The 9,014-nt window shown below is 44.2% G+C and overlaps 1 pseudogene; it reads left to right on the top strand.

Moving 5' to 3' along the window:
* Positions 1-3,341: 3,341 nt before the first annotated feature.
* On the top strand, positions 3,342-8,721 carry LOC116983586 (annotated as a pseudogene).
* Positions 8,722-9,014: the final 293 nt, after the last annotated feature.

Raw genomic sequence — 9,014 nt, 5'->3', positions numbered from 1 at the left:
TCATATGTCAGGCTGTTATTCATTGATTACAGCTCGGCATTTAATACTATCATCCCCTCCAAGCTGGTTACCAAACTCGCAGAACTGGGTCTCTGCACATCCCTCTGCAATTGGATCCTCGACTTCCTCATCCACAGACCACAGTCTGTTCGTATTGGTGGAAGTGTGTCATACTCGATAACAATCAGCATGGGAGCACCTCAAGGCTGCGTGCTCAGCCCCCTGCTGTACTCACTCTATACTCATGACTGCGTACCCGGTCATAGTGCGAATTCTATCATCAAGTTCGCTGACGACACCACTGTTGTGGGACGTATCACTGATGGGGATGTGTCCGAGTATAGAAGAGAGATCGAGCAACTGTCCATATGGTGCCAGCACAATAACCTGGCCCTCAACACCAGCAAAACCAAGGAACTGATTGTGGACTTTGGAAGGAGTAGGATGGGGACCCACAGTCCCGTTTATATCAGCGGGTCAATGGTTGAAAGGGTCAATAGCTTCAAATTCCTGGGTGTGCACATCTCTGAAGATCTTTCCTGGTCCGAGAACACTGATGCAATTATCAAGAATGCACATCAGCGCCTCTACTTCCTGAGAAGATTACGGAGAATCGGTTTGTCAAGGAGGACTCTCTCTAACTGCTACAGGTGCACAGTAGAGAGCATGCTGACCGGTTGTTTCATGGCTTGGTTCGGCAACTTGAGCGCCCTGGAGAGGAAGAGACTACAAAAAGTAGTAAACACTGCCCAGTCCATCATCGGCTCTGACCTTCCTTCCATCGAGGGGATTTATCGAAGTCGCTGCCTCAAAAAGGATGGCAGTATCATCAAAGGCCCACACCATCCTGGCCACACACTCATCTCCCTGCTACCTTCAGGTAGAAGGTACAGGAGCCTGAAGACTGCAACGACCAGGTTCAGGAATAGCTACTTCCCCACAGCCATCAGGCTATTAAACCTGGCTCGGACAATACTCTGAACATTAATAACCCATTATCTGTTATTTGTACTTGATCAGTTTATTTATTCATGTGTTTTGTAGTCAATGCCTACCATGTTCTGTGTGCTGAAGCAAAGCAAGAATTTCATTGTCCTATCAGGGACACATGACAATAAACTCACTTGAACTTGAACTTGAATCTTTAATTAAGCAGGAACCCAGTTAATAGTTATTCAACAGCTAAATTGTGTCTAAAGAATCTTGCACCCTTTTTCAGTGTCTGCAAGACATGAAGGATTAACATGAATAAATGCAATCAAGCCAGGCTCACCTAAAATAGGTAGAGCAAAGGAAAGGTTAGTGTGGAGAATATAGTTCTGAGCATTATAGCACACCAGCACCAAGTCTAATGTCTGCAATGGGGTAGAGGTGAATCAGGCAGAATCCTAGCAATTGAAAGAACTGTTCAGTACTCTGATAACAGACTGGAAAAAGCTAGTTGGTGTTGTGGTGAGGCAGGATTCCACTTAGCCACAGTATATCCTGGACATGCATTCAAGTCGCAGTATTGTTTTGAATGAGGTACAGTGCCCATCCAGTAGAAATGACTCAATGGAGGAAGTTCTGGATGGTTCAATAATCCTTTCACCTCGGAATGGAACTGTGACTGAAAATGGTGAGGGTGATAATGTTGCGAAACATCAACCTGTCCCAGTGTTAGCAGACTTTCAGCCTTGTACATACAGTGAAGCCACTTCGCGGTCGGTGGATGTGGACAACTCGGAATCCCCATTGAAGTAGGATATGATCTTGCGCTCAGAATCTGAATATACAGAGTGCACTTGGGAAAGGTTCAGGTACAAGATGCAACTCAACCATTAAATGTGAAAAAAAAAGTTAACTGCAATGAAGCATCGTGTTCTATAAGAAATTATGTTGTGGATGGATTGGAGTCCAGTGATCTTTCTGAAAGGTATTTATCAAGTGAAGATGACAGAGAAATAAAAGTTAAGAATTGCTCTTCAGATGAGTCTTTTCAACCATATTGGAAGAAGAAGAGTAAATTACCAGTTAAGAAGTGCAATGTTAAGGATGTGAAGAAAAAATCTGGACAAAAACATGGCCAGAAACCAAAGTCAAACTTGGAAAGGGAAGATTTCCCCACCATGTATCGATGTATGTATACTCATGACAGCGTAGCCGGTCACAGTGCGAACTCCATCATCAAGTTCGCTGACGACACCACTGTTGTGGGACGTATCACTGATGGGGATGAGTCAGAGTATAGAAGAGAGATCGAGCAACTGTCCATATGGTGCCAGCACAATAGCCTGGCCCGCAACACCAGCAAAACTAAGGAACTGATTGTGGACTTTGGAAGGAGTAGGATGGGGACCCACAGTCCCGTTTATATCAATGGGTCGATGGTTGAAAGGGTCAAGAGCTTCAAATTCCTGGGCATGCACATCTCTGAACATCTTTCCTGGTCTGAGAACACTAAAGCAATTATCAAGAAAGCACATCAACGCCTCTACTTCCTGAGAAGATTACGGTGAGTCAGTTTGTGAAATAGGACTCTCTCTAACTTCTACAGGTGCACAGTAGAGAGTATGCTGACCGGTTGCTTCGTGGCTTGGTTTGGCAACTTGAGCGCCCTGGAGAGGAAAAGACTACAAAAAGTAGTAAACACTGCCCAGTCCATCATCGGCTCTGACCTTCCTTCCATCGAGGGGATTTATTGCAGTCGCTGCCTCAAAAAGGCTGGCAGTATCATCAAGGACTCACACCATTCTGGCCACACACTCATCTCCCTGCTACCTTCATGTAGAAGGTACAGGAGCCTGAAGACTGCAACAACCAGGTTCAGGAATAGCTACTTCCCCACATCCATCAGGCTATTAAACCTGTCTCGGACAAAACTCTGATCATTAGTAACCCATTATCTGTTATTTGCACTTTATCAGTTTATTTATATAATGGTATATGGACACACTGATCTGTTTTGTAGTAAATGCCTACTATGTTCTGTGTGCTGAAGCAAAGCAAGAATTTCATTGTCCTATCAGGGACACATGACAATAAACTCACTTGTACAAACTTGAACTTGAATGTCAGTATAAGGGTTGCTGTGCTGTTTACGGAAGAGTTGACTGACTTAAGAAACATATAAAGAGCAGCATGATCAGGTGCATTAAATTCCTTGCCCCCCCCCCCCCCCCCTCCAAGGATGTAACAAGGTGTTTCTGATTGATCGCTACCTGCAGAATCATGTAAAGCTGATCCATACAGAAGAAAGAACATCTTTACAGATCAGGAGGAAGTGCAAAGCCTTTGGTCACAACTTCGGAAAGAGAAACCACATTTGATCAACAATCTTGAAGCATTTTGAGCTCTATCGTATGACCAAGGGTCTAGGAAGAGAGAAGCTGAGCATTTTGAAACACATGGACCTTGTGAAAGAGATTATGCATAACCCTATCCAGGAAGATAATGACTCAGACCTGGTGGGTAAGCAGTCAGATGACTATAAGGACATTGATGAGGATGGCAATGATGGTGTTTCTGATGAGAAGGACAATTGCCGTTTTGTTCCCAACACTGACCAGACCGATGCCGATGGTGACAGCAGAGGAGACACCTGCAAGGCCGACTTTGACGACGACATCCCAGATATCTATGACGTGTGCCCTGAGAACAGCGCCATCAGTGAAACTAACCTGAGAAGGTGCTAATGAGGACGATGCAGATCGTTCCTTACTGGGTAGTGCGCAACAAGGGCAGGGAATTACTGCAGACCTGGACTTGCTGTTGGATTCGAGTAGGTCAATGCCATCAGCTTCAGTGGCACCTTCCACATCAACACAGACCACGGTGGCTTTGTCTTCGGCTTCCAGTCCAGCAGTCAAGTCAAGTCAAGTCAAGTTTATTAGTCACATACACATACGAGATGTGCAATGAAATGAAAAGTGGCAATGCTCGCGGACTTTGTGCAAAAAGACAAACAAACAAACAACCAAACAAACAAACAATCATAACACACATATTCTTTTACATATTAAATATTGGAAGGAAAAACATTCAGTAAAGTTAGTCCCTGGTGAGATAAGAGTTTACAGTCCGAATGGCCTCTGGGAAGAAACTCCTTCTCAACCTCTCCGTTCTCACAGCATGGCAACGGAGGCATTTGCCTGACCGTAGCAGCTGGAACAGTCCATTGCATGGGTGGAAGGGGTCTCCCATGATTTTATTGGCTCCGATCTTGACTACCTGGGGCCTGGCGGAGAGAAAGTCCAGGACCCAGGCACACAGGGAGGTGTTGAGCCCCAATTCCAGTAGCTTCCCGGCCAGTCTGGTGGGGACTATCGTGTTGAAGGCTGAACTGAAGTCTATGAACAGCATCCTCACATAGCCCCCCTTCTGGCTGTCAAGGTGAGAGAGAGCGGTGTGCAAAACCTGGGAGACCGCATCGTCCGTGGATCTGTTCGGACGGTATGCGAACTGTAACGGGTCCATGTTGCGAGGGAGGAAGGCGCAGATGTGTTCCTTCACCAGCCTCTCAAAGCATTTCATGACTATCGAGATAAGGGCCACCGGACGGTAGTCATTCAGACAGGCTGGGGAGGCATTTTTTGGTACCGGTACAATGATGGATTTTTTGAAGCAGGCAGGGACCACGGACTTGTCCAGGGAGAGGTTGAATATTGTAGTGAGCACCGGAGCTAGCTGCGTAGTACAGGACTTGAGTACTCGCCCCGAGATGCCATCTGGGCCAGCAGCTTTCCTCGTGTTCACCCGTGTCAGAGCCCTCCTCATGTCGTGCTCGGACAGCGAGAATGTGTGCACATTCCTCCCTTCAGCTTCGGTAGCCAGCACGCTGGCAGTATTGTCGTTAGTCGGCAGACCTGGGGTGGTGTTGCCCATCTCGAAACGAGCATTAAAGGAGTTCAGGTCATCAGCTACGGAGGTGCCGGCACTTGCGGATGAGGGAGGGGTGCTCCGGTAGTTGGTTACAGTCCGTAGCCCCTGCCACAGGTGTCTGATGTCCTGCTGCTCCATCTGTGACTCCATCTTGTCCCTGTACCTCCTTTTTGCGTCCTTCACCGCCCTTCGCAGTCGGTAGGACTCTGCCTTGTAGACGTTCATGTTTCCTGATGCCAGGCCCGAGTTGTAGGCAGCGGAGCGAGCATTCAAGGCCACATGAACAGACCTGTCTACCCAGGGTTTTTGGTTTGGAAAGGTGCTTACCCTTACCGTGGGGACGATGTTGTCGGTTATTGTTGCGATGAAGTCCGTGACTGCTTCCGCGAACTCACTGACATCACTGGAACTTGCTTCGAACATATTCCAGTCGACATCGCTCAGTGCATCTTGCAGCATGGCCTCTGACTGGTCGGACCACCGCTTTACGTCCCTCTTCTCTACCGCTTCCCGAACTATCCTCTGTTTATACTCCGGCAGCAGGAAAATGGCAGCGTGGTCAGGTTTTCCTAGGGGAGGGAGTGAAACGGCCTTGTAGCCTTTCCTGAACGGCGTGTAGCAGTGGTCCAAAGTTCTCTCCCCCCTGGTGGCACACGTGATGTGTTGGTAGAAGTTCGGCATGACATTCTTGAGATTTGATTTATTAAAATCTCCAGCCACTTCTACGTGGTGATGTGGAAGCAAGCCACCCAAACCTAATGGGAGGAGAAGCTGTCCAAACCCACAGATACGCTAGCGTCTAGATCAAGGTGGTGAACCCCAACCACGGGCCGAGAAGGGGGAGCACTTGTGCAATGCTCTCCGAAGAGACTGGCAACACCCTCGGACAGGTGCGAACTTTATGGCACAACCCCAAGAATATCGGCTGAAAGGATTATGCCGCCTACAAGTGGCACCTGATCCATCGACCCCAAACAAGCTTCATCAGGATGGTTGTAAATGAAGAGAGTGAGAACTGGTTGCCATACCATTGGTTTGATGGACTTTGGGTTACTGTGATACATTATGACTCTATTATTCTGCTAATCATTGCTCTAATGCTTGCAACCATTTTGTGTACCTACCGAGGACTGTGAATGTTATGATGTTTGATAAAAAGGAGGGAATGAAAGCTAATAGTCAAATCTAAAATGGAGTCATTCTACTACAAAAGCATGGTCTAGCAGAACAAAAGAATGGCTCGGTGCCAAGCCTGAATGACTTTGCAAATTATATGGAACACAATATGGAGGACAGGTTGTCGTTTTAATAAAGACATTAAGATGGAAGCCTGCGTAATAACATGTGCTCTTTCAAGGCCATAAAAAAGCCAAGATTGCAAAAAATAGCTGATGCTCCAGAGATAAGTAATAACTTGTTATTGGATGAACTTGATTTGGACCCAGCTTTTCCTATACTCTGAAAGGTGATAGAATCTTTCAGTCATGCCGTATTCAGACTTGGTATGAGTTTTACTGATAAGAAAAATATATGATTGTGCTAAATAATTGTGTTCTGAGAGTGGAGCACGAGAAGCACTGAGCTCATTTGTGCTCATTGTAGATCTTGCCACTCCCGTCTGACGAATCAATTAAAGATTGCCAAGGTTTACCTTTACAATTTTGTTGCTATCTGCTTTTTAAGAAACAAACTTTGACAATATGAGGGGTGCACGGTAGGCCCCTCTGGCCCATGGACTATTATAAAATGGAAGTCAATTTAAAATTTAGATTTCTTGGTATTAATAACATTTCTCAACAGGTTTGGCCAAAAGTTACTTTGTTAACATATCATCAATCATGTAATCAGTCCACGAAAAAGCAGATTAATACCATAAATCATGTATGGGACCACCTAGATAACAGTGCTATATCAATACCATAAATCACACAGCTAAACTGACAGATAACATCCAAGGCACATCAATCAACGTAACCTCATACTTCACATTTAAACTCTTCCGTGGAATTTGGGCGCAGGTCATTCTGCCCTGGACTGGTTTTAGCATGTTTGGTATCACAAATGCCAGACCAAACGAGACAGCAGATTAGTTTTTTTCCCCCTAAAAGGCATCAGGTACATTCTTACAACAATCAATCTGCTTCGGAATTACTGTTTTTCATTTCAGAATTTAAAATTCACCAACAAATTAGGATGACTTTTAGTGACCTGAGTTAGTGAGATATTGTTTTGTTTTGATAGCGCATTAGATAAGAAATAGAACACTTAAAAATGTTCCTAACCATGTACAGTAGATTTGATCGAGATATTTGGAGCTGAGAGAGTTGGTCAGTGAGAAAAAAATATTTCCAGTGGCTTTCAAATGGCTAAGTGCAAACTTAATGTCAGAACAAGAACATGAAGAGAACTTCCAGGATTTTGGCTTGAAATGTTTAATTAAATGGGAGACTTGAAATGTGCTGCCGGAAAGAACTATGGAAGTAGAATCCATAAAGGCCTTTCAAAGGGATTTGGCAATTATTTTGAGACATTTAATCTTACAAGGGAGTGTGAATGAGTGGATAGCTTGGAGACCCAGCAAATGGTGAGTTTCAAGGCCTCCTTTGTATAATTCTGTGCAGTAAATTTATATTTTGTGACAGATTATATAAAAGATCAGCTTATTCTGCTTGGCTGATTCCCTTGATGTGATGGGTATAATACATTATTTCAACTTTTCTATCTCTAGTTTATTACTTAGAAACAAAGTACATTTTGCTCTAGTGAAAGGACATTAACCTAAAACATTAGCGGTATCTTTCCCCACAATTGCTGGCTCGTCTGTTGATATTTCCAGCATTTTCTGTTTTAGTTTCAGTTTTCTAGCATTCATATTATTTCGCATTTTTGTGTTAAAATCACAATAATAGAAATATTTTATTGAGATCAGCACTGAAGTGAAGCGATCATCTCACTCTCCTTTAAAAACCTGACAAGGATTCTTGTTTCAACCCCACAGGTTACTTCTTCCTCATCCTTCTTGCAAGGAGTGCCTGGAAAGATTCCTTATCCACAAGCAACAGTCTCTATTCCTTCCCTCTCCATTTACATTCCATTTAAAAAATTAGATTTGTCAGCTTATGGAAAAGATTGCCAGATTGCAGTTCAGTTACATGATATTCCAGGGCATTGTAGCTTTTAGGAAACTCCTTTGAAAATTCCAACTTTCAGCTATTTCTAACAAAAAGGATTGTCCTTTCTCCCCACAGATGCTGTTTGATCTATTGAGTTCCTCCAGCAGACTGTTTGTTGAGGAGGAACTGCAGATGCTGGTTCACTCCGAAGATAGACATAAAATGCTGGAGTAACTCAGCGGGCCAGGAAGCATCTCTGGAGAGATCTCCACTAAGTTGCTCCAGCATTTTGTGTCTATCTAGACTGTTGATCCTTTGGTTCATAGTGTTTGGAGGTTTTAAATTCTGTTTTTATGCAGAATGTTAAATTCTGTTTTCATTGAAGGCCAGTCTCGCTATTCGATCAAAGTCCTGCAGATGTCAGAGGAGAAGCAGGTTAAATCTGCGAGATTGAGGCTTGGCATGTGTAGCCATCAATTGTAATTCAATTGCCAGTATATTACAGTGCTGTAACATGGTGACCTGCCTTGACTAAGGTTATGAAATTTCCTTTGCTTTTAGGGTGGATGGAAATCACAAATTGGTGCCAGATGGAAGCAATGACCAGGATCCAATTTTCCCTGACACCCCCGAAAACAGGAAGATGTTCTTTAGCCACTTCCAGTTCTCCAACTGTGGCAGCGGCATCAATCAGACCTACCCACCCGAGTGGCTACTGCAAGAGCATAATCGGGTAGGACATCCTTGATAAGTTTGATTCTTTAATGTCCAGAAAAGGCTTATCGTTGAATCATTATGTACTTTCACAATATAATGGATGCCATGTATATTCACTTGTGTTCAAGATGTGTCACCGTTGGATTTTGTATCTCCGTTGGTCTTCTAAGTGTACACCTTATAAAAGATTATCCAATTTGCCCAAATTGCCTGTTTCAGATCTCTTTGCCCAAATAGACTGAGCGATCTCTTCCCATTTATTTTAATTTAGTTTTGTTTAGTTTAGTGATACAGCGCAGAAAAGGCCCTTTGGCCTACTGTGTC

Source organism: Amblyraja radiata, chromosome 18, assembly GCF_010909765.2.
Source record: "Amblyraja radiata isolate CabotCenter1 chromosome 18, sAmbRad1.1.pri, whole genome shotgun sequence".
NCBI lineage: Eukaryota > Metazoa > Chordata > Chondrichthyes > Rajiformes > Rajidae > Amblyraja > Amblyraja radiata.
The sequence above is the reverse complement of the archived record's forward strand: the minus strand, read 5'-3'. Positions and strand labels throughout refer to the sequence as shown.